This window comes from Microtus oregoni, unplaced genomic scaffold (assembly GCF_018167655.1).
Source record: "Microtus oregoni isolate MIOR12 unplaced genomic scaffold, Mior012 000067F_ref0000223, whole genome shotgun sequence".
In the NCBI taxonomy this organism is placed as follows: domain Eukaryota; kingdom Metazoa; phylum Chordata; class Mammalia; order Rodentia; family Cricetidae; genus Microtus; species Microtus oregoni.
In genome coordinates, this window is record NW_024543974.1 from 9,038,021 (window position 1) to 9,065,006 (window position 26,986).

The following is a 26,986-nucleotide window of genomic DNA, read 5'->3' on the forward strand; positions in this document are numbered from 1 at the left end:
GGTCTGAATAAGTATGTCCCCATAGACTCATATGTTTGAATGCTTGACCCATAGTGAGTGGTACTAATTAGAACATGTGACCTTGTTGAAGTAAGTATGGCATTGTTAGAGGAAGAGTGTCACTGTGGGGATTGGGTTTAAGGTTTCATATGCTCAAGCTATGCCCAGGTGGGATAGTGTTTACTTCCTCTTGCCTATGAATCAAGATGTAGAAATCCCAACTTTTTCTTCAGCATTATATCTGCCTGCATACTGCCATACTTTTCATCATGACAATGGAGTAAGCCTCTATAGCTGTAAACCTACCCCAATTAAATGTTATCCTTTATAGCAATTGTTGTGGTATGGTGTCACTTCATAGCAATAGAATAAGTAAGACATCTTGAAATTCCTAAATGTGCAATAGAGGAACTCATATTTGGAGATAACCAATTGTTGTTTATTGAGATTAAGGCATCTTCAACAGGAAGATATTCATGCCTGGTTCTGTAAATGTAACCATATATCAAAGGCTATTAAACTCATGGATCCTACAACTGCTACTTTCCTAAAACAGTTTAATTCCTTACTACTTTCTGAAACTTAACTTTGATCCACAGATAACTATAGCTCTCTCCTCTGAGAGAAGTAAAAGGACCTACATTGTGCAGACATTTTTATATACAAAATGAAGAAAATGCATTTTAGTGACTAGTCAACAAATAAGAAACAACAAGAATAGGTTTCTATTAATACTGAATAGACACCTCTACTAATATTTTATATTCTAAATTTTCAAAAAAGAAAACAAACAATCTTTTCTCATTATACATACCAATCCAAGTTCCCACTCCCTCTCCTCATCCCACTCCTTCACACGCAGTGTCCCACCCCACCCCCATCCACTATTCAGAGACAGTAAGGAACATTGCTCTGTGGAGGGTCCAAGGCCCTCCCCACTATATCCAGGCTGAGCAAGGTATCCATTCAAAGACAATAGTTTCCCAAAATGCCAGTACAAGCAGTAGGGATAAATCTTGGTGCCACAGTTAGTGGCCCTTCAGTCTGCCTCAGCCATGCAACTGTCAACTACATTCAGAGGACTAGTTTGGTCCTATGCTTGTTCCTTCCCAGAATGGCTGGTGTTGGTGAGTTCCCATTAGCTCAGGTAGAATGTTTCTGTGTGTATACCTATCATGGTCTTCACCTCTTTGCTCTTATTCTCATTCCTCCCTCTCTTCAACTGAACTTTAGGAGGTCAGTCTAGTGCTCTGAGGCAGGTCTCTTCCTCGGTTTCCATCAGTTGCTGGATGAAGGTCCTATGGTAATATTTAAGGGATTCATCAGTCTGGTTGCATGGCAAGGCTCGTTTGAGAACTCCTTCCTCTTTTGCTTAAGGTCTTAGCTAGGGTCATCCTTGTAGACTCCTGGGAATTTCTCTAGTGCCAGGTTTCTCTCTAGCCCCATAATGGCTCCCTCAATTAAAATATTTTTTCCTTGCTCTCATCTCTGTCCTTCCTTCATCTCGACTATCCCATTTCCTCAAATTCTCCTTGCCCCTCACCTTATCATCTTCTATGTTTAGTTCTGTACCCCATTTTTAATTGCTTTATTTGGAATTTTGATGTCTAATTTTTTAAGTTCTTTATATATTTTAGGGATCAGTCTTTGTCTGATTTGGTTAAAATTATTTTGCCAGTTAGTAGTCTCCCTTTGTGTCTTATTGACTTTGTCCTTTGCTTTACAGAAGCTTCTCAGTTTTAGGAGGTCCCATTTATTTATTGATGCTCATTGTCTGTGCTACAAAGGGTTATAATTAGGAAATGTGCCCATGCATTGAAGGCTACTTCCCACATTCTCTTATATCTGGTTTAGAGTAGTTGGATTTATATTGAGGTCTTTCATTAATTTGAACTTGACTTTTGTGCAGGAGGATAGATATGGATCTATTTTCATTCTTCTTCATGTTGACATCCAGTTATGCCAGCACCATTTGTTGAGGATGCTTTCTTTTTTGTTGTTATATAATTTTAGCTTCTTTGTTAAAAATAAGGTGTACATAGGTGTGTGGATTAATATCTGGGTTGATTTGATTCAATTGTTCAATCTCTCTCTTTTTATGCCAATACCAAGCTGTTTTCATTACTGTAGCTCTGTAATAGATCATGATATCAGGGATGGTGATGCCTCTGGAAGTTTCTTTATTGTACAGAATTATTTTGGCTATTCTGGGTTTTTGTTGTTCTATATGAAGTTGATTACTTGAAGTTTATTTCAAGGTCTGTGAAGAATTGTGTTGGGATTTTGATGGAGATTGCATTGAATCTATAGATTGCTTTTGTTAGAATTGCCATTTTTATTATGTTGATTCTAACTATTCATGAAAGATCTTTCCATTTTTTGGTGTTTTCTTCAATTTCTTTGTCAAAGATTTAAGAGTTTGTCCAATAGGTATTTTATTTCTTTAATTAGTGTTACCCCAAGTACTTTATACTATTCGTGGCTATTGTGAATGGTGATATTTCTCTGATTTTTTTCAGATTCTTTATCATTTGAATAGAGGAGAGCTACTGCTTTTTTTCTTTTGATTTGATCTTGTATCCTTCCACATTACTGAAGGTATTTATCAGCTGTAGGAGCTCCCTGGTAGAGTTTTGGGGGTCACTTATATGTGTTATTATATCATCTGCAAATAATGAAAATTTGATTTCTTCCTTTCTAATTTGAATTCCCTTGATCTCCACTTGTTGACTTATTGCTATAGCCAGCACTTCAAGAAGTAATTTAAAGAGATATGACAAGAGTAGACAGCTTTGTCTTATTCCTGATTTTATTGGAATCACTTTGAGTTTCTCTCTATGTAGTTTGATATTGGCTGTCCACTTGCTGTATATTTCTTTTAATGTATTTAGATATGTTCCTTGTATCCCTCATCTCTAAGACCTTTATTATAAAAGGGTGTTAAATTTCGTTGAATGCTTTTTCAACATTCAGTTTCAGTTTTTCAGCATTTCAGTTTCCTTATATTATAGATCATATTGATATATTTTCATATGTTGAACCATTGCTGTATCTCTGTGATGAAGCTGACTTGATCATGGTGGATGATTTTTTTTATGTGTTCTTAAATTCAGTTTGCCAGTATTTTACTGTGTATTTTTGCATCAAAATTCAAGTGAGTGTGGTCTGTAATTCTCTTTTTTGGTTGAGTTTTTGTGAGGTTTTGGTATCAGGGTAATTGTAGCCTCATAAAAAGAGTTTGGCAATATTTCTTCTGTTTTTATTATGTGGCACACTTTGAAGAGTATGCATTAGCTATTCTTGGAAGTTCTTCTAGAATTCTGCATGAAAACCATGCGGTCCTGGGGTTTGTTGATTGGGAGGCTTTGGATGACAACTTCTATTTCCTTGCAATTTATATGTATATTTAAATTGTTCACCTGGTCTTATTTTATTTTAGTATATGATATCTATCCAGAAAATTGTTCATTTCTTTTACATTTTTCAATTTTGTGAAGTACAAGTTTTGGTATTATGACTTAATGATTCTCTGGATTTCCTCAGAGTTTCTTGTTATGTCCCCCTTTCAGTTCTGATTTTGTTAATTTGGGTGTTTTCCCTCTGCATTTTAATTAGTTTGAATAAGGGTTTCTCTATCTTGTTGATTTTTTAAAGAACCAGCTCTTTGTCTCATTGATTCTTTGTATTGTTTTCTTTGTTTCTATTTTATTGATTTCAGCCCTCAATTTAATTATTTCCTGTTTGCTACTTCTCCTGGGTGCATTTGCTTCTTTTTGTTCTAGAGCATTTAGATATGCTCTTGATTCACTAGTGTGAGCTTTCTCCATTTTCTTTATGTGGGCAATTAGTGCTATGAACTTTCCTCTTAGCAATGATTTCATAGTGTCCCATAGGTTTGGGTACATTGTGCCCTCATTTTCATTGATTTCTAGGAAGCCTTTATTTTCTATATTTCTTCCTTGACCCCGTGGTGTTTCAATAGTTCACTGTTCAATTCCATGAGATTGTAGTTTTTCTGAGAGTAATGCTATTGTTAAATTCTAACTTTAAACCATGGTGATCCAATAAGATACAGGATGTTAATACATTTGTTTTTGTATTTGTGGAAGTTTGCTTTCTTACAGAGCATGTGGTCAATTTTAGAGTAGGTTTCATGAAGTGCTGAGAAGAAGGCATATTATTTTGTGTTTGGGTAGAATGTTCTATAGATGTCTGTCACGTCTATTTGAGTCATGATCTCTATTTGTTCTTTTATTTCTTTCTTAAGTTTCTGTTTGGTAGAACTGTCTATTGGCGAGTGTGGAGTGTTGAAAAACTGTGTTTTTGTGGGTGTAATTAGTTTCTTTGGTTTGGGGGTTTCCCTCTAGTATTTTCTGTAAGGCTGGGTTTGTTGAAGCATATTGTTTAAATCTGATTTTTGTCATGAAGTATCTTGTTTTCTCCATTGATTGTGATTGAAAGCTTTGCTAGTTATAGTAGTCTGGACTTGCATCCACGGTCTCTTACTGTCCACAACACATCTTCCCAGTACCTTCTGGCATTCATGGTTTCCATCGAGAAGTTGGATGTAATTCTGATAGGTCTACCTTTATATGACTTAACTTTATCCTTTTAACCTCTGAATAGTCTTTCATTACTCTGTATGTTTTATATTTTGACTATTAAATGACAAGTGGACTTTTTTTTATCCTGTCTATTTGGTGTTCTGTAAACTTCTTGTACCTTCATAGGTATATCCTTATTTAGGTTGGGAAAGTTTTCTTCTGTGATTTTGTTGAACATATTTTTTTTTTGCCTTTGAGTTGGAGTTCTTCTGGTGCAGGACAATTCTGTCAATTATGTTTTAAATAAATGCTGATTGGCCAGTAGCCAGGCAGGAGTTATAGGCATGACAACAAGACAGGAAGTAGAGGTGGGGCAAAGAGAACAGGAGAATTCTGGGAAGGAGGAAGTGCATTCCTCCCCAGTCCTGTCCAGACACTGCAGAAGCAAGATTTTATCTGCCCCAATGGAAAAAGTACTGAGGCATGTGGCTAAAACAGATAAAAATAATGGGTTAATATACATTATAAGAGCTACTAAAAAGCCTGGGATAATGGGTCAATTAGTTTATAACTTGTGGAGACCTCTGTGTGATTTCCTTTGGAATTTTCTGACTGTAGGAACTGGGCAGGACAGAAACCCCAACAAGCAGGGCCTCATGTTACAAAATAGCACCCATGTGGATAACTACATCCACATAAAGCTTGAGACAGCTTGGGAAGTAATTTTAGAACAAAATAACAGGATTATGCATGGTTTCTTGGTAGCAGAAATTTCTTGGGTCTGCTCTGCTTGCTAGAAGCAAGCAAGTACTCTCATTTAAGAGGGGCTTCCTCACTCAGCCTTAGCTGCAAAATCTTACAGCTCTTTTAAGAGATCCTGCCACAAAACACTTACAAAGTGTTGATGAAAAGCTGAACATATGCTTTTTTATTTTCAGTGATAGGAGGAAAAAAGCTGTGCCTTTTTAAAATGCTGGCTTTCTGGGCTGTCCTGTCAGTGCAAACTCTGCCTCTTTGAGGCAGGAGGTCTGGCTACTGAGAGAGCATTTCAATGTGGTTTGTGAGCACACTATTGCAGCTTGCTTGCTGGCAAGAACCGTGAAATGCCATAGAGTTGTGGCAATAAATGTGGTTACAGCTGGTACCTTCATCATGAGTGTGGAATTTTATAAAGCTAAGGAATGAGCTGGATCCAGCCATCAAAGCCACAGCTTTAATCCAACATATATTGCTTAGCAAATTAATGACTAATGTGGTCAGAAAAACACAAAGATATACATTAAAGATAGATTCAAAGATAAAAAACTGTCTAACTGGTTTACTGTATGTTAAAAATATATGCTGGCTAGGGAAAGAAAAGAAAAATGTTAAAGTCCTCAAAATAAAAAGAGAGAGAGTAGATAGGTGTGGTGACACACACCTTTAATCCCAATGCCTTGGAGGCAGGGGCAAACAGATTTCTGTGAGTTCAAGGTGTGGTAGCACACAACTTTAATCCCAGCAATGGGGAGGCAGAGGCAGACAGATCTCTGTGAGTTCAATGTATGGTAGCATACATCTTTAATCCCAGCAATGGGGAGGCAGAGGCAGACAGATCTCTGTGAGTTCAATGTATGGTAGCATACATCTTTAATCCCAGCAATGGGGAGGCAGAGGCAGACAGATCACTGTGAGTTAAAAGACAGCTTGCTCTACAGAGGGAGTTCCAGGACAGCCAAAGATATACAGAAAATCTGTCTCAAAAAGTGAAAGTGAAAATAAAAGAAATAGAGGTTAAAGTCAAAATTGAAGTCAAAAGGTATGTTACTTTGGAGAGGAGATTTTGTTTTTGTTTCCTCAGAAAAGGAGAGGCTATGGATTCATTCTGAGTTAAGAAAACTCAAAGAAGACCACCTGAGAAATCTCTGGTAGGAACAGATGGCCCAGATAATCCAGTCAAAGACTTGATCATAATTCTAAATTTTCTTTAGGTCCCCATAAGATTATCAGTGTCCCCAATACTACACCCACATTCCCACAAAATGGACTATGGATGTTCTTGTTTTCTAAAAAAAAAAAAAAAAAAAAGGAGGAGGAAATGGTGCAGGACAATTCTATATTCTGTCAGTTATATTTTAAATAAATGCTGATTGGCCAGTAGCCTGGCAGGAAGTATAGTAGAGGTGGGGCAAAAAAAAAAAAAAAAAACGGTGAATTCTGGGAACGAGGAAGTGCATTCCTCCCTAGTCCTGTCCAGACACTGCAGAAGCAAGATTTTACCTGTCCTGCTGAAAAAGGTACTGAGCCATGTGGCTAACACAAATAAGAATAATGGGTTAATATATGTTATAAGAGCTACTACGAAGCCTCGGCTAATGGGCCAATTAGTTTATAACTTATGGATACCACTGTGTGATTTTCTTTGGGATTTGCTGGTTGTGGGAACTGGCAGGATAGAAAACCCAACAAGCAGATCCTCATGTTACATTCTTCTCCTTCTATCTTTATTATACTTGGTTTGACCTTTTCATGGTGTCCCAATGTTGCGGGAGGTCCTTCCGCTCTTCCAGCCTATAGCTGCTGAGATACCAGCCCATTGGGTCATGGTCTCTCTCCCTTTAAAAAAGCGGCCACTTCCCTCTCCTCTCCCTCTTCACTTCCTGCTCCGCCAGCGACTAGACTCCCTTCCTGGTTGCACAGAGGGCTGTTGTCTGGGACGGTGATCTGTAAGTATTTTCCCTTTTAAATAAATACCACCCTATTAATCATAATTCCAAACTGGTGTGGCATTGTTTGTGACTTACACCTTCACCTGGCGCCCAATGTTAGGACCTCTCCTTCCCCCGCTAGGCTGCCGGCCGTGAGTTTGGCTTGGCGTGAGCCCTCCCTTCCTCAGCCGCGGCCTGTGCCTTGTGGTGGCCTTGTGGCCTGTGTCTTGTGCGTGGAGCCAGCAGTTTAATATAAATTATCACGCACTGGCTTTTCTTGCTGCAGTTCTTTATATTTTTCTTTTAGACACCTCAGATTGCCTTTAAGTCCCAAAGTACCCTATCATCTGCCTCCCCACATGGATTTAAACTCCACAGGCCCCTGTAGTCTCTGTCCGTGTGGTTCACTCTTTTCTGAGTCGTTTTAAAATCTCCCTTGCAAGCACACTTCTTAAGTGGTGCGAACCAGAGCACACGGTTGGCGGTTGCTGAAAGTTGCAACCCCTCGGGGTGACTCTGTCACATGGGGGCATACACGGCTTCCAGGTTACTCTTCTCTACCCCTGGATTCTGGGTTTATGGTTCAGTGTACGGGATTGATTTAATTACATTTACTTTGTTGAATAACTTGCATTTCCCAGTTTTTAACAAATACTAGGCAAACTCTGAAACAGGACCCTGTTTTCATCGTGACTTGGCAACAGCGCCACCTGCTGGTAATAGGTAATATGGCAGTTTTCGTTTCCAACACGAATTTCACTGTTCTGGTTACCAATAAAATGGGTTATATCATGCAAAGTTTATATGACTATGGGGATAACTTAATTTACTGGTTACTAGGTTTCAATATTCTTTTGCATATTCGATCATTTAGGAAGAATATGGAACTCCTAAGAACCATACAATCTTTACTAGAAACTCATGCAGGTCAGGAGATTCAGGATTCAAAAGAAACAATAATAAAGACAATAATAAAAAGGCTTGAAATGATTGAATAAATGATTGGAGCTGGTGAACAGAGTAATAAGGCACAAGGACAGGATACATTGCCAACACCAGCTATTAGAACTGGCTTACCCAGGGTTTTAGTGGCATACCCTTTACTTAATTCTGACAAAGCGTCAACTTCTAAAGGCTCAAAGGGAGTCAGACAAGCTAGATGGACGCCAATAGCAATGAATGATCTAAAAGAAATTAAGCAAGCTATTGTTAATTTTGGCTTGCACTCTGCATATGTAAAGGAAAGGGTAAGGACTTGGGCTTCTATTGCTACAGCTAACCCCCATGATTTCCATCAGTTAGTGTCTGAAGTTTTAGATAATGGACCTTCCTTGATGTTCGGAATCTATTTCAGAGAAGAATCCAAACATATGGAACAGCAAGGAAGAGCAAAAGTTGTCGAGGTTTCCCAAGATCAAATTCTTGGTGCAGGAGAATATGCTGATCCACAGGTCCAAGCTCTTTATGATGATGAAGTACTGTGTCTATGTCACCAAGCAGCTTTAAGTGCTTGGAATAGGAAACAAGATCCAGCAAAAAGGGTTGAATCATATATCAGAATTGGGCAGGGACAGAGAGAACCCTTTATTGACTTTTTGCAAAGATTATTTAAGGATCTAAACATAGGGGTAACAGACCCAGAAGCTAGATGAATACTTCTTGAATCTTTAGCTTTTGAGAATGCAAACATAGAATGCAAAAAGATAATTGTGTCTTTAAAGTCTAGATCAGCACGTATGGATGAATGGATTCAGCATACGATGAATGTTGAGACGTTTAGCTATAATGATGAATCTTGGGTAGGAGAAGCGATTTCCAAAGCAATGAGGAGACATCAAAGTGCCAGGTGTTTTAATTGTGGTAAATTAGGACACTGGAAAAAGGATTGCAGGCACAGAATTTCTAGGAATAATATCTCCTCTGGGAATGACAAAAATAAGAAACCTAGGCCTTCAGGTATATGTAGGAGATGTGGTAAAGGCTGACATTGGTTCAATGAATGCAGGTCAACAACAGACAAACAAGGCAACCCGATACCATCGGGAAAAACTTTGAGGGGCTTCTCGCAGGCCCCCAAGCCAACAGTGGCCTAATCATTCCCAGTCACAGCGGAGAACATGCCTAAACAAGAAAATTAAAAGCTCCAACTTCTGCTGAAAAAAAGTAATACTGGTCTAAATGATGAATTACGCGTGGAGGATGAGGCCAAAAACCCAGTAGAACAGAGTAAACGTATATTTTGGCATACTTCTATTAACGATCAAAGACCAAAGCTAAGAGTCTGTATAAATGGCACTTTTATTGAATGCTTATTAGACACAGGTGCGGATGTAAGTATCATTACCCCCAGAATCTTGGCATCCGAATTGGCCTCTTCAAGAGATACATGTTCAGTTTCTTGGAATTGGAACCCTATTTCGTGTAAAACAAAGCACAAGATGGGTTGAATGCATAGGACTCGAATGGAAAATAGGAAGACTAAGGCCATATATAGCCAATTTTGCAATAAATTTATGGGGCTGTGACCTGCTACAGCAATGGAATACCCAGATTAACATTCCTGTAGTTCCAGGAACTCATAATTCTGGGAAAGATATGATGAGGTATTTTGGGAAAAGGTCACCAGCCATTCAGGCTGTACAAGAACATACAGCAAATACCAAACCTTTAGAGGTACCAACAGCCCTACCTTTAAAATGGCTAACTGGCAAGCCAATATGGATCAAACAGTGGCCTCTAGATTAAGATAAATTACAGGCATTGGAACAGGTGGTGCAAGAACAACTAGATGCTCACCATATTGAAGAATCGACCACCCCTTGAAATTCTCCTGTGTTTGTTGTAAAAAAGAAATCTTGTAAATGGAGAATGGTGATAGAGCTGTCAACAAAGTAATTCAACCTATGGGCCCACTACAATCTGGAATTCCTTTGCCTTCTCTATTACCAAAAGGATGGCCTCTTATAGTTATTGATTTGAAAGATTGTTTTTTCACTATACCATTACAAGAAAAGGATAGAGAAAAATTTGCCTTCACAGTGCCTACTTATAATAATTCTCAGCCTAATAGGAGATATCAATGGACTATCCTCCCACAGGGTACGCTCAATAGTCCTACATTGTGCCAATATTTTATAAGTAAGTCATTGGAAATAATTCATAAACAATTCCCCAAGTCCATAATTTATCATTACATGGATGTCATCTTGTTATCTGATTCAAATAAAGATACTTTAGAAAGGATGTTTGAAGAAGTAAAGAAAGTCCTGCCTAGGTGGGAATTACAAATTGCCCCTGAAAAGATTCAAAGAGGAAAGTCTATTAATTACATAGGTTACAGAATAGGGTTAGAGAAAATCAAAACGCAAAAGGCACAAATTAGGAGAGACCGGTTAAAGACTCTTAATGACTTCCAAAGATTGTTAGGAGACATTTCCAGTCTATGACAAGCTGTTGGGATAACACCTGATCTAATAGTTCATTTAAACAAAACCTTAGATGGTGATAAAGATTTGAATAGTCCAAGAAAACTGACAGTCGAAGCAGAAAAGGAACTGACAATGATTGAGGAAAAATTACAGGAGGCACATGTGGATAGGGTGAACCCAAATCTTAGCTGCATCCTATTCATATTGCCTTCCAGAATATCTCCTACAGGGATTCTAATGCAGAGGGAAGATATTATTTTAGAGTGGATATTATACCTAATAAATCAAGTAAAAAATTAAAAACTTATGTGGAATAAGTCTCTGAATTAATTATAAAAGGTAAGCTGAGACTTCGTCAACTAGTAGGTTTAGACCCAGCAGAAATTATAGTGCCTTTTACTACTGAAGAAATAAAAAAGTTACGGGAAGACAATGAACTGTGGCAAAGAGCTTGTGCTATTTTTTTGGGGAGAAATTAATAGCAACTATAACAAAAGTGGTAGACTTAACCTCATAAAAAGAACTTCTTGGATTCTTCCTAGAATTGTATGTGATGCTCCAATAACTGGAGGCCGTACATTATATATCGATGCAAATAAATCAGGGAAAGCAGGTTACAAGTCAGATGAATTGAGTAAGGTGGAACAAAGCCCTTATAATTCTGTCCAGAAGGCAGAATTATATGCTATTCTTATGGTGCTAAGGAATTTTAAAGAACCTCTTAATATAATTACAGATTCACAATATGCAGAAAGAGTTATCTTGCATATTGTCACAGCTGAATTTATACCAGATGACACAGAGTTGACTTCATTGTTTATCCAGGGACAGGACATAATCAGAAAGAGGCTTTGTCTAATGAACAAAACACACATCCAGTCCCATACAGGTCTGCCTCGTCCTCTAGCACAAGGCAATGCTGAGATTGATCAATTATTGATTGGAAGTGTGTTGCAGGCCTCAGAATTTCATAATAAGCATCATGTCAATAGTAAAGGCCTAAAGAAAGAATTTTCCATTACTTGGCAACAAGCTAATGACATTATAAAGAGATGTCCTACTTGTTCTTTCTATAATCAAAAACCATTGCCTGCAGGGAGTAACCCAAAGGGTACTAAGAGAAATGAAATCTGGCAGATGGATGTGTTCCACTTTATGGAATTTGGTAAATTAAAATATGTACACCACACCATAAACACGTATTCAGGTTTTCAATGGGCTACTGCCCTGAGCTCAGAAAAGGCTGATTCAGTAATCACACATTGATTGGGAGTTATGGCCATCATGGGTATACCTGCACAAATAAAGACTGATAATGGTCCAGCATATATATCTAAGAAAATGAAATGCTTTTTTGATTATTAGAATATAAAACACATTACAGGTATACCAAACTTAAACATTATTCATATATATATATATATATATATATATATGTGTGTGTGTGTGTGTGTGTGTGTGTGTGTGTGTGTGTGTGTATGTATGTCTATATATGTCTATATTATTAATGTTTAAGTTTTTCACAATGAACAACGAGTTTTTCCTGAAGTTACATTTGAAGTTTCCAGGAAGAAGATGGGGCCCCACAACAACAACTCTACCTGGTTGATATGACGTCATGATACTGATAGCGCTACTATAAGACCTGTTTTGGGTACCAGCTGCACAAGACGATACCAACTTGGTTAGCTGAAATGGTGCACATCTTGTACAACATTCTGGCCAGACCTCCACAAAATACTCAGAGACTATTTGCAATTTTAAAAGACATTGATCTTGAAATTTAACCATCATTTTACTTTCACAGGATCCCCCAGAAAGAACGTTGCCCCATGACAGCTGGAAGTAATTCTAGAGGATGAAGTCCCCTTTCCCAGTAAAGTTTGCCGTTGGGTTTAGGGACATCATTTAGGGCTTGGGAGGTTGGGGGAGGAATTTTATAAGCTCAGGGATCATTTTGGAAAGAAAAAGAAAAGAGGGATGATGGGATAACAGATTTATAATTGTGAGTTACTGTTTTTAGACAAATATATTGGTATCGATTCTTGTATATTGATACAAAGTTAAATTATATTGACTATTGTATGCATGCATGTTACTACCTCTGTTTAAAACATTTTTTATGTATTGACATATATTGTATTGGTATATATACATACTGTATATATTTACAATATTGCAGTGTACATTTCTACCTCTGGTTAAGATACTTATATAATGTGTGTATTGATATATTTTTACCATATTGCAATGTATATTTGTACAGTGTTTATACTTGGAGGTCATTATCCTCATTTGTTACACAGTTGTTTATTGTCTTAGTGTTTAAGTTAGTTATTGAGAATTACATAGATTAATAGTCATCAAAGTTTGTCATTTATACTTAGATTAATCAGGTTCTTTAGATATATAGAGATTATACTCAGTATAGATAGATAATCTTCAACCTCTTCAAAGAGCTGTAGAAAATGGCCTTTAATCTAACTCAGAGGTTCGTGATAGTGAGACACAATTGCTCCTGGCAACACCACTCTATTCCCGAGAGAATGTTGAGCACCAAAGACACTCCACCTGGAGCCTTCTTTTTGGCAGAACTGGCCTTGGGGCAAAGAAATGCCCATACCTCAACCACTGACAGAGATACAGAGTGTGCATCAATGGATAAAACAGGATTGTCATATCCTACCAGAGAGGGTAAGATAGTTTTGAAAAGTTGCTTGCCTTTGATAATGGTATGTCAGTTATGTTAGGCCTTAGTCAAAGTTGGTTGCTTCAACATTGCAAACATGACTTTGGGTGATTGCCCAGGTAGCTAGTCGCCTCTGTGATTTGTTGCATGTTTTGGAAGTTGCTTTACTGAACTTCCTAATTACCCAGGTAACATTAATTTCCTTTCTCAGATCTTCAATGGGGTTGAAGTCTATATAAATGTAGTTACTTTTTCTCATGACTTGGCCAAGTTATTTATTATACAAGACTTAAGCTAGTTAGAATAGGATATTTGTACTTATTGTATATAATTTCGTAGTAGGTTTAGAACTCTCTTACTTAAACAAAAGGGGGAGGTGTTGTGGGAGGCCTTTCTGCTCCTCCAGCCAATAGCCGCTGAGATACCAGTCCATTGTTGCGTGGTCTCTCTCCCTTTAAAAAAGCGGCCACTTCCCTCTCCTCTCTCTCTCTTCACTTCCTGCTCCGCTGGTGACTAGACTCCCTTCCTTGTTGCGCAGAGGGCTATTATCTGGGACGGTGACCCGTAAGTTTTATCCCCTTCAAATAAATACCACCCAATTAATCATAATTCCAAACTGGTGTGGCATTGTTTGTGACTTATGCCTTCATCCCAGATTTCCTGGATGCTTTGTGTTAAGGGTTTTTTGTATATAATGTTTTATTTGACCATTTGATCAATTTCCTCCATAGTATCTTGAAAACCTGATATTCCATCTTCCATCTCTTGTATTCTGTTGATTATACTTGCCTCTGTAGTTCCTGTTTGTTTACCCAGAATTCCCTTAGTTTGTGTTTATTTTATTGACCCTATTTCAGTCTTTGAGTGTTGAACTGTTTGCCTCACCTGTTTGATTGTTTTTTTTTCTTTGTTTCCTTAGGTTTTTTGGATGTATTTATTAATTTTTTTCAATTTTTTTGTTTGTCTTTTCCTCCATTTAAAGGGAATTTTTCATTTCCACTTTAAAGGTCTTCATTATCTTCATAGAGTTGTATTTAAAATTGTTTTCTTCTGATACCTCTTTTGAGCTATGATGATCACGTCTTCCTCTTATATCATCATGGAGTTCTGGTGTTACCATGTTGCTTTTTGGGTTGTTGAATGAATTCTTTCATTAGTAGCTACCCATCTCTTCCTTCAATTGATGTCAGCAATGTCTTTTTGTCTTGGTCCAATCCTTGTGGTGGTTTCTGAGTCTTTGGAAATTGTTCTTAATCTGCTCTGTATTGTCAATGTCTGTCTCAGGGAGCCACTGAGGTTTCTCTTAGCCTGATCTCTTGATCTTCTCTCCTTTTCCCCACTCTTTGTCCATTCTGTGCAATAACAGCATGCGATTTAGAGTTCTTTCCCCACAGGAAACTCTACTGCTGGCTGACTAGATAAGCAGACGCTAAAGGGGAAGGGGCCAGGTTTTTGCACCACTATGGCTAGTCACTCACCTCTTGTTCCTCTCTATATTGTAGCAAGTTGTCTTTCAGAATTCCATGGGAGTTGCAGAAGGATAGGTGCGTTTGAGGGCAGGATGGAACTAGTAGCTTGCAGGGTTCAGTAGATGGGAGTAGATATTTGCTAACAGTTATTTATTAATTATTGGCTATGTAATATTAAAATTATGACAAAATATTGAAGGAAAGAGCCTCTTATTAGTCCTGACTGCCCAGCTAGCTTAGACCAAAAATAATCACACTGGTCATATTATTTAAATCACTGCTTGTCCCATTAGCTCTAGCTTCTTATTGGTTAATTCTTACATATTAATTTAACCCATTTCTATAAATCTTTGTGTTACTACAAGGTTGTAGCCTACCAGCAAAGTTTCAGCACGTCTGTCTCTGGTGGCTCCATGGCTTCTCTCTCTCTCTCTGCCTTCCTTCTCCCAGCATTCAATCTAGTTTTCTCAGCCTAACTAAGTTCTGCCCTATCAACAGGCCAAGGCAGTTTCCTTATTCATTAACCAATAAAATCAACACACAAACAGAAAGACCTCCAACAATATTTCCCCTTTCCTGTGTAAACAAAAAGGAAGGTTTAAATTTAACATAGTAAAGTTACATAAACCAAAACAGTTATTAAGCAAGAATTGAAGTTACAATATTTATATCTACTTTATTTTTTATCATAACTAAGGAAAACTATAACTCTAAATTCTCCAGTTCCATCAAAGACAACAGAAGAATATGATTTTACCTAAATAAACAAGAAGTACATTGTAAGCAACTTCCCAATCTCAAAAATTGACAGAGACATCTTGCTGCCTTGACAGTTACCCAGACTTTTTCTGTACCATCTTCAGCTCACAGGCCCATAGTATCCAACAGAATTTTTCATGAAGCAGGAAATTTCAAAGACAGTTCAGTCACTTTCTTCTGTGTCCTGAAGAATGTATCACAGACTCTTTCGTGTAGCATGAAGCGTGAAGGACCATCTAATTTTCTAGGCAAGTTCAACAATCATTTCTCTGTGGGTTCTGAATGTCCAGTTTTTACAGCATACAATGAGGCAGTACAGGTAAGAGCAGTTTCTTGCCCAAATGTCTTATAAACACCATAAGGAGCCTCTTCAATGTCCATCATCCTCTTGAAGTAGCTTGGTGCTTCCACAAGCAAATACTTCTCATTGTCATGAAAAGCCCTAAATTTTTTAAACATTTAAATACTATATTCTGAAGGTCTCAGAAAGACTTGAAGCATACCTAACTTACTGAAATATATCTCTGTACATCTAGAAAACCTAACTAACATGATTACGAGCTTGATGATGATCAATTAATCTATATTTCTAAATTATGCATAATATTTTTATTTTGTCTTTTTTTTCTGAAGCTGAGGACCAAACACAGGGCCTTGCACTTGCTAGGCAAGTGCTCTACAACTGAGCTAAATTCCCAACCCCTATGCATAATATTTTTAAGTGAGCTACATAATCATAATACCTTAATCAAGAGAAGAAATATATATATATATATATATATATATATATATATATATGTGTGTGTGTGTACATATAACAAAATTGACATTAAATTTGTATCAATAAACTAAGATATCCATACTAATGCAAATAATTCATATATATATGTGTGTGTGTGTGTGTGTATGTATGTATGTATATATAGATATATATAGTCCGTTAAATATAAACAAACATTTATAGACACTATTTGAGAATATGGCATAGTCCTGTGAGCATATTGCTTCCTGCTGTTTGGGGGCGGTGTTAATATTTCTTTCATGGTGTATTCTGTATGCTAAGTTCATCTCAGTCAGTTGTTGGGTGAAGTAATTTTTTGAAAGTGTTCACAGTGACCTTTCAGTGCATCATGCTCTATCAAACATGGAATGAATCCAAAGATCCTATCCTCTGTGGAAATAAGAGAAGAAGCTCCTTTCCAAAGTACCATATCCTAGGACCCAAATTTGGAAGTCATGACACCTTTATAATATACATGCCGGTTTATCTTGGCAGCCCATACAATGAAATGTCTCTCTGTACACAGCACATTCACAACCTAAAAATTCAAAAATAAGACAATAATATATATAATCCAGACTCTGTGAGTTTTCCATTTTTATGTGGCTTATTATTTGTTATTCCTTTTAATCTATAGCCATCTGTATTCTGTCTCTTTAAAGACTTTTTTTAAAACCATTTACTTCTTTTTCAACTCTCTATACTCTTTGTCTTCTCTCTCCCAAGCCTACATACATTTATCCAACTCTGTAATCCATTTAGAGGTTTTTTAAATCTGGATTTGTCTTTATTAAATATCTGTAATTCCTTATTGTCCAGGAGTGCTTTTTAAAAATGCTAAACGCTTCTGAAAACTTATATTACTAGGTCACACACAGTACTACCTGCTTGACCTACCCAATCTAAAACTTAAGCTGCACCATTAATACTGTATGGCATATACAGTACTTCTTGCTTGCTCTGCACTGGAAAGCATGGTGGAGTTGCTTGCACCTCTGAGCTGTCCAAAATACCCCAGTTCCAGAAAAAAAAGGAACACATTGTCATTAAACAAGCTGCACAGGAGTCGGCTCACAAACCCCATCCAAATACCTGGTCTCTCTAAAGAGCGAGAGGTCATGCTGGTAGCATGTCCCAGAAAACCTGCATTTTAAAACAATGTGTCTTTTTTTCCTCCTTCTTCTGCTGAGTCAGGAAAACCTTTCTTAAAGGAGCTGTGGCACACCACCAGCAAAGAGCAAGAAGCTTATGTCAAACTATTTTTTTCTAGAATTTTTCTTTAAGTACTCTCAGATTTTATGTGGATTTAGTTGGCTATAAGGGAGCCAATTGTTGGGGAAAAGAGCCTGTTGTTTTTTCTGGCTGCCCAGCTACCTTAGGCCCAAAATATTTACACAGAAGCCAAATTATTTAAATCACTGCTTGGCCCATATTTTCTAGCTTCTCATTGGCTAACTCTTACATATTAATTTAATCCATTTCTATCAATCCGTGTATCACCACAAGGTTGTGGCCTACCAGCAAAGTTTCAGCATGTATGTCTCTGGCGGCTCCATGGCTTCTCTCTTTCTGCCTTCCTTCTCCCAGCATTCTGTCCAGTTTTCCCTGCCAATGCAGTTTCTTTATTCATTAAACAATAAAATCAACACATAGATAGAAGGACCTCTCACACCAACAAAAAATATATTAATTCAGCTATTTCCTACAGCATTTGTTGGAGAAGTCCGCTTGTTAGTTCCTGGACACTTACACCTGAAATAATCACACAGAAACCATATTAATTCAAACACTGCTTTTCCCATTAGCTCTAGCTTCTTATTGGCTCACTCTCACATACTTATTTAACCCATTTCTATTAATCTGTATATCTCCATATGACAGTGGCTTACTGGGTAATGTTCCCAGTGGCTATCTCAGGTGGAGGATCCATGGCTTCTTTTTGACTCTGCCCTTCTTTCTCCCAGCATTCAGCTCTTTCTTTCCATGCCTACCTAAGTTCTGCCTTGCTCTAAGTCCAAAGAAGTTTCTTTATTTATTAATGGTAATCACAGCATATAAAGGGAAATTCTACATTATCTCCCCTTTTCTGTTTATTTGAAAAGAAAGGTTTTGTCTTCAACATAGTAAAATTACATATAACAAAACAGGTATCAAGTAAAAATTACAATTATGATATTTATATTTATTTTATATTTTATCATAACTAAGGAAAACTATAATTATAAATTCTTCAACACCATCAAAGATGCCAAAAGGATATAATATTACTTAAGTAAACAGGAATTACATGGTAAGCAAATTCTAGAATTGACAGAGACACCTCACTGCCTAGACAGTTATTCAAAGTTTTTCTGAAGTGTTGGGGCATCCAATCTTCAGCCCCATGGCCCATAGTATCCAGGAGCCTATTCCATGAAGTAGAAATTTCAAAGGCAGTTCTGCCTATATAGACAGTTTGTCAGTCACATTTTTCTGTGTCCTGCAGAATGGCTAGCAGAATCTATAATGAAGCAGGAACCCCAAAAGATTGTCTCAACTTTCGGCAAGTTCAGCAATCATTTTGCTGTGGGACCTGCTTGTCCAGGTCATGAAGCAGTCCAGGCAAGAGCAGATTCTTGCCCAAATGGCTAACCAACTCAATAAGGAGCCCCTTTGATGCCTATCTTGCTCTTGAAGCAATTGTTGTTCCCAGGAGCAGATGTGTCTATTTGTCATAAAAAGTCCTAAGTTCTTAAAATATTTTAAATGCCATATTCTGAAGGTCTTCGAAAGATTTGAAGAATACCTATTGAGCTGAAATATCTCTCTATATATCTAGAAGACCCAACTAATGTGACAAGTGTGACTATTATAGATGATTATATATTAATCTGTATTTATTTTTTTTTTATTTATTTTTTAAAGATTTTTGCCTCCTCCCCGCCACCACCTCCCATCTCCCTCCCCTGTAGGCGGTATAATAACCAGGCTAGCTTAAAATGAAAAGGCAAATATTAATGAAGGGATATCTTACAACACCAGTGATCCAGCGATGAGCAGGAAATACAAACAAAAATAGCAGCGCGGCTCAAGCTCACCAGATTTATATGTAAACATTAGCCCGAGGCGAACATGCCACCTAATGGGCTGGGCTTATCCCTACATCTCCCCTTTTTTCTAAATAAGACAGAACTAAACAAAATACAACTATATACAATGATAACAAATAGAAATATAACAAACAATATTGAGAACAAAAGTTTTGCTAAACATTCTATCTCAAGGAATCTAAATAATGCAGAGAGTAACTACAATTATATAATCTTCAACTCCGTCAAAGATCTGAGAAGGGAATAAATATTACTTAACAAACGAGAGATATCCAAAATGTGCAACAATTGACAGAGACAACTGACTACCTGGGCAATCACCCAAAGTCTCGTTTGCAATGTTGAGTCAACCAACTTTAGCTAAGGCCTAACATAACTGACATACCATTATTAAAGGCAAGGAACTTTCTTAGAACTATTCTACCCTGTCTTGGGAGGATAAGACAATCCTGTTTCATCCACTGATGGATATTCTGTATCTTTGTCAGAAGTTGAGGTATGGGCTTTTCTTAACCCAAAGGCCAGTTCTGCCAAGAAGACAAGCTCCCAGTGGAGTGTCTTTGGTGCTCAACGTTCTCTCAGGAGTAGAGTGGCGTTGCCAGGAGTAATTGTGTCTCGTTGGTACAGAATTCTAGGTTAGATTAAAGGCCATTTTCTACACCTCTTCGAAGAGGCTGAAGATTGTACTATCTATACTAAATATAATCCCTATGTATCTAAAAGACCTGATTAACCTAAAAATAAATATGACAAACATATAATTCTCAATACCTATCTAACTTCAAGACTAAAAGAATAAACAACTGTGCAATATATGAAGACAATGATCTTCAACTGTAAACAATGTCCTTACATATCAAATGTAAACAATGTTATTATATAAATAGTATCAGAGGTAGAAATGTCCATTGTAATACGGTAGATGTATCAATACAATATAGACAAAGTTATAAGCATACTCTTATACAAAATTAGAGGTAGGAACACTCACATTCAATATTCAATATATCAATATACAAGAAACAGGACCAATACAATTTTCTAAAAACAAAAATTCACAAATACCAATCATCCCATCAAACTAGTTAATCCCACTTTTTTAAAAAAATACCCCTAATTCCATAAAATATCTCCCCATCCCCTTAACCCTAAACCAACCACTAAATGATGTCCTTAACCCTGAGGGCAAACTCTGATAAGAGAGGGGACATCATCCTCTAAGATTGCTTCTAGCTGACATGGGGAAGATGCTCTTCTTAGGGGGTCCTGTGAAAGCAAATGATGGTAAAATTCTCAAATTAACCTTTGACCTAAGAAAATTGTAACAAGTCTCTGAGCATTTTGAGAAGGTCTGACAAGAGTGATGTCAAAAATGTGCACCATTCGAAATTGTCTCGTGCAGTTGGTACCAAAAAACAGGTCTAATATTAGCACTTAAAAATATTCATGACATCATAAAAACCAGATTGAGTTGATGTTGTGGAACCCCATCTTCATCCTCGAAACTTGAAAGATTACTGTAGGAAACTTTGTTGCTTGTTATGGGAAATTTGAACATTAACAACAAAGACACAGATATGAAGAAAAGCAAAGAAAGTTTAACCAGTACATAATTATTTATGAATTATTTTGAATCGGATAACAAAATGTCGTCCATGTAAAGATTTACTATCGACTTGGGAAATTTCTTGCATATTAATTGCAATGGTTGATTCACAAAATATTGGCAAAGGGAGGGGCTATTTAACATATCCTGGGGGAGGACCACCCAGTGGTACCTCCTCGAAGGTTGAGAATTGTTATAAGTAGACACTGTGAAGGCAATTTTTTTCTCTAACTTCTTTTTGTAAAGGTATAGTGAAAAAACAATCCTTTAAATCAATAACTATGAGAGGCCATCCATTTGGGAATAAAGAGGGGAAAAGAATTCCAGATTGCAGAGGGCCCATAGGTTGAATAACCTTGTTGATGGCCCTGTCATCTGTCACCATTCTCCATTTACCTGATTTTTTCTTAACCACAAATACAGGAGAATTCCAAAGGCTGGTAGATTCTTCTATATGTCCAGCATATAATTGTTCTTGTACCAGCTGTTCTAAAGCCTGTAACTTTTCCTCAGCTAAAGGCCATTGCTTTGTCCATATTGGTTTCTCAGTCAACCATTTTAGAGGCCAGGCTGTTGGTATCTCTGAAGGGACACCAATTGTTTGATCCTGTACAGCCAGAATGGCTGGTTTTCTCTGTTTGTAATATCTTTTAATATTATTCTCAGAAATATAGGCTCTAGAAGTAGCAGGAATGTTAATTTCGGTATTCCATTATTGTAATAGTTCACGACCCTATAAATTCATTGCAATATTGGCTACATATGGCCTTAATTTCCCTACTTGTCCCTCTGGCCCTATACATTCAACCCATCTCGTGCTCTGCCTGTCTCGAGATAGGGTTCCAATTCCCAGGAGCTGAACATTTACATTCTAAAGAGGCCAATATGGATGCCAAGATTCTGGGGTAATGATACTTACATCAGCACCTGTGTCCAGCAGGCCAGTAATAACAATGTCATTTACACACACTCTCAGCTTAGGTCTTTGATCATTTATAGAAGTTTGCCAAAACATACGTAACTCATCTTTCTGATCACTATTGCTTGTAACAGTAGGCATGGGGCTTCCTACTTGTCCTGACGAGGCATATTCTCTGCAGAAACTGGAAATGACTGAACCATCTTTGCCATGGGGACCTGTGAGGCCCCCACTCTCACGTTTTTCATCTGTATCAGGTTGCCTTGTCTATCTCTTGTAGACCTGCATTCATTCGTCCAATGTCTGCCTTTTCTACATCTTCTACATAAACCTGAGGGCTGAGTCCTCCTATTTCTGTTATTTCTAGAAGATGCATTATTATTCTTTCTGAAAAATCATTGTCTACAATACCTTTTCATATGACCCATTATGCACAATTAAAATATTTGGTATTCTGGTGTCTCCTTTTACCATTGGAAATTGCTTCTTCTACCCATGCTTCAGTGCCATAATCAAATGTATCAACATTCAGTGTATGCAAGACCCGTTCTTCCAAGGGCGCTGATCTAAGCTTTAAAGGGCCCAAAATCCTTTTGCATTCCACATTTTTATTTTCATAAGCCAAAGACTCAACCATTATATGTCTTGTTTCTGGGTCAGATATCCCTATTTTTTACAGTCTTAGTTAGTCTTTTTAAAAAAAAAGTCACTAAAGGGTTCTCTCTGACCCTGTTTAACTCTGACAAATGATTCCATTCTCTGTCCTGGGTCTTGTACCCTGTACCAAGCCCTTAAGACTGCTGTAGTACACATGGAGAGTGTGTTTTCATCCAAATTAGCTTTTTCCTGAGGGTCGGAAAAGAGCCCTTCACCTAGAGTTTTATCTAGGGAAATGTCAATTCCCTTCACTTTTTCCTGCTGTTCTAAAAGTCTAGCCTCTTTCCTGAATAATCATTTCCATTTCAATTGCGGTCCACTCTCATGTACCACAGAGCTCAGCTGGAGGCAGTCCGAGGGGGGTGCTCTGCTTGTTGTGGCCCAAGATTTTAGCATCTCTTTAACAAAAGAGGAGTGCATCCCAAAAGTCATGACAGCCCGTTTAATTTCTTTGAGATCATTCATACGGACAGGCTCCCATGTATCTTCCTTGATGACGCTAGGGTTTCTGGAACCAATCACCTTCTCTGTTGTTATTACTGGAAAGTCAGGTAGAGCTGTAGGTAGGGCTTTGTGGAAATTGTCCCTGAGAGATTTACCCACAGATGGAGTTAAAATTTGCCTTTCTACCTTTTGCTCTTCTTCATCAGAATTTAGAAATTCCTCAATCTTTTCGATTCTATTCACCATTGCCTTCTGCAATATCTGAATCTCCTGTCCAGAATTATGTTCCAAAGCCTTCATTGAGGTTTCTAATGTATGAAGTTTGTCCATTAGAGATAACATCTCATCTTTGGACATAATTTTTATGGCATAAACTGTGCCTTCTTTTATTGACAATCTTTCCGCCAATGTGTCATAAGCTTTAGACAAAGTCCAATTGTCACATTCAGCAGTTTTGATTCTCTCAGTTAATGTTTCAGTTTCTACGGAAAGGGTCTGAAGCTTACGATCCAAATTAGCTGTTCCCTCTTCCATAGTATTGAATTTCTCCTTAACATCAGCCTGTACCTTTTCAAAATTTTGCTCAGTTGATCGAGTCATGTTAAACAAAGATCTGTTTTCTTTCTGGAGAACTTCAAACTGATTCTTGTGAAGATTGTTGTCATTCTCAATTGTTTTTAAGCGTTCAACCCCTGCCTTAAGAATCCTGGATTTTTCTCGTAAAGCCTTTATTATATTTCTATTATCAAACCATATATTACCAAGAAAAACTATGAATCCCAGAAAGATCCATTGATGTGGGGTGACAGACACCTCTTATAAAATCTCCCACATGGTACAATCAAAAAGGTTCATAAAGTCTTGAATGGTAACGTTTTTAGACATTTTCTATCAAATCAGAATTTATTTTTATTTATAAAAGAAAATTTTACCTGTAATGACCGATTCCTGCCAGCAGATGGTTGTGCTGGCAGAGTGCATGTGAGTTTACTTGGTAGGAGTCTGAGCCGGTCTGAAAAATCTATTTAAAACCCAAAACTGAAAGATAATTGTAAGCAGTATGGGGGAGGGCCAGGAAACGGGGGAGAGCCAAGGCCGAACTAAGCCACCCGCGGGGAGGGGACACAGAGCAGTCACGTGCACAGAGTGTCATTGTGTACTGATCATGCTGTTACAGAGGCACTTGTACCACTGTCAGGGAGGGCGGGGTGCACAGACTCATGGTGCGGGGCTGATTCAACTATCACCAAACAGCCAGTGCTAAGTTGCCCCTCAGGAATCCCATTTGCCGACTTTCTAGCAAGCACCAGGAAAAATCGAGTCACTGCAGATGTTCAGTGACTCAGAATCTCAGTTGCTTCTGTCTCCTTAGTCAGGCAGAGTGAACCGGCAAGGAGCTGTGCTGAGAGGGTACAACCTGCGCTGAGGGAGAGGCCTGGGGGGGGGGCTGCTGGCTCCCAGCACTCGCCACCCAGGAGGCTCTGATTCAGGGCGGGTATCCACAAAGCCTCACGGGGCGCCAAGTGTAGCGGCTTAAATGAATGCAGGCAGATTGTAATAATACATACAGCTTTAATGGGAAAATAGACTTACAGAACCACAGGTTCCTGTGGAGAACAGGAAAGCAGAAGGGGCGGTGGGCTGACGCTCGCCAAATTTATATGTAAACATTAGCCCAAAGCGAACATGCCCCCTAAGGGGGCTGGGCTATCCCTACAACAAAACACGCAACAAACCCACTTATGAGTTTATTAGTAGAGACATATATAGAACTGGCAAAGTAGGTGTGCAGAAAGAGCTGAAGATGGCACACCCAGCTTTTAAAGGCTGCCTAGTGCAGAGTGGGATGACATAGCTCACACATGTGTGCAAGGGCTTATGTAACTCTGTCATATGTAGGTGATGCATCCATGCCACATGTGGGTCATGCAGAGTCTTTTAAGGTCCCCAGGGAGGGGAGGTATTTTTGCCTGAGAACTTGTCTGCACATGCATGGTCCTGGAACCAGCCATGCTGGTTGACTAAAATCATAACAGAATATATCTGTAATCTCAGTACTTTGGAGGAAAACGAAGGGGAATCAGGAATTCTAGGTTACACTCAACTATGTAATAAGTTTCCTGCCAGCTTGAACTGCATGAGACACTGTCTCAAAAATGATTATAATCATAAAATAAAACAAAATACTGAAGAACATTTAAAAACAAAGAAATATAAATTATTGTATATTATGTTTTGAATGCACTTGGCTTTATAAAGAAAACAATTTAATCATAATTACTTTCTACCATCATCTTAGGAAGCGTGTTAATAAATGTTTTTCTCTTTAATAATGTAGTCAAATGATTAGGCATATTTTCCTTACAATACCACTTATATTTGAAAACATGTTCTTATTAAATATGTTTAGCCATAAAATTTGGTAAGTGTACAATGCAGTATAAAAGCTATTCTCTACATTTTGAGCAGTTGTGGATTTCTGTAGTAGTCTGCATCTGTTGCAAAAGGAAGCTTGCTTGATGAGAGTTGAGAGCAATACTTATGTGGGCATAAGGATAAGCATTTAGAATACATTTAGAAAATACATTAGTTTAAGAAAGTAGAAATAGGTTCTCTTCTAGGAAGATTCAGTTTCCTTGAGGGATGAGTTAATCCATTTATTTATTCAAACTCAGTGTTCACCCATGAACACATGTAAATATTGGCATGGTCTATATGTTGTTTACAGTTGTTCTTAAGATTTGGAGGTTTGATTTTCTCCTTTACTGAAGAAGAGTTTTAATTTTGATATTGGATATTGCCACATTTATCTTTTCCCATTGTTGAATTATTATAAATATCTTAGCACATCAAAATATTTTATTTCCTAATTTTTTGAGGACATATATAGTTTTTACTTGCAACATAGAAAGTTTGTTCAGTGACATTCATTGAAATTTGACTAGCAAATATAAGGAGCTAGTTATTTCTCTCATTGTCTTAATTCATCCTTTTATGGTGTAGGACCTATTTCTAGTTATCTTCAGTTATTTTTGTGACTATACATTTTTCATGATATGAATTTCTAAGACCTATAAGGTAAAATATTCCCTAATGAAGGTTCTTTTATAATTTAATTGACATTTCAATCTACTTTTTCCCATGAATCACAGCACAACTGGTTTTGCAATACTAGAATTCATGCATCTAACAAAAATAGTTGATCTTATGATTGGGGTATGTTGGAATCTGTAGTTTAATTTACAAAGAATTGGGGTTGTTATATCCAGTCTTTTCATCTAAGGGCCAGTGTGTCTTGCCATTTTAATCAAGTCTTTCTTATGTCCTTCAGGAGAGTTTGTTTATTTTTAGTGGTTTGTATTTTTAAAAAGTCTGTTCCTGGGCTATTTTCTTTTTTTTTTTTTTCAGCCTTTTGCTTGAAATATTTTCTTTCTTAATATTAAATAATCTATTCCACTAAAACATCTCAAAATACTTTTCCCTTGTCTCCAGTGGCTCTCACAAGTCAAGATGGAATGCTTCTGTCATGTCTTTAATTGTCCTCCTTTCCAAGTTGTGAAACTTCTTCCTCAAATAGCTATTCTCTGTTGCCATAAACCTTACTGTATAGTCTTGGATTAAGAAAAACTGTACCATGCTTGAGATCTGCAATGTGGCATTGATTAGTAATTTTACATCATTTTGGCCCAAATTTCACTAAGAGGAAGAAAGTCTTTCAGAGGCAGGTTTGTAGCAGCCTCCAAATGTATTAACTTGGAAAAAGTTTGTTTTACCATAGATATTAACAACTTATCTGACTGAACAATACTGAAAAAAATAATGGTTTTGTCACCAATGGCTTTAGTCAACTAAACAAATCAACTCAATTTTTTAAATGCTTACTCAATTACTAATATTTTAACTTATTTGTTTTG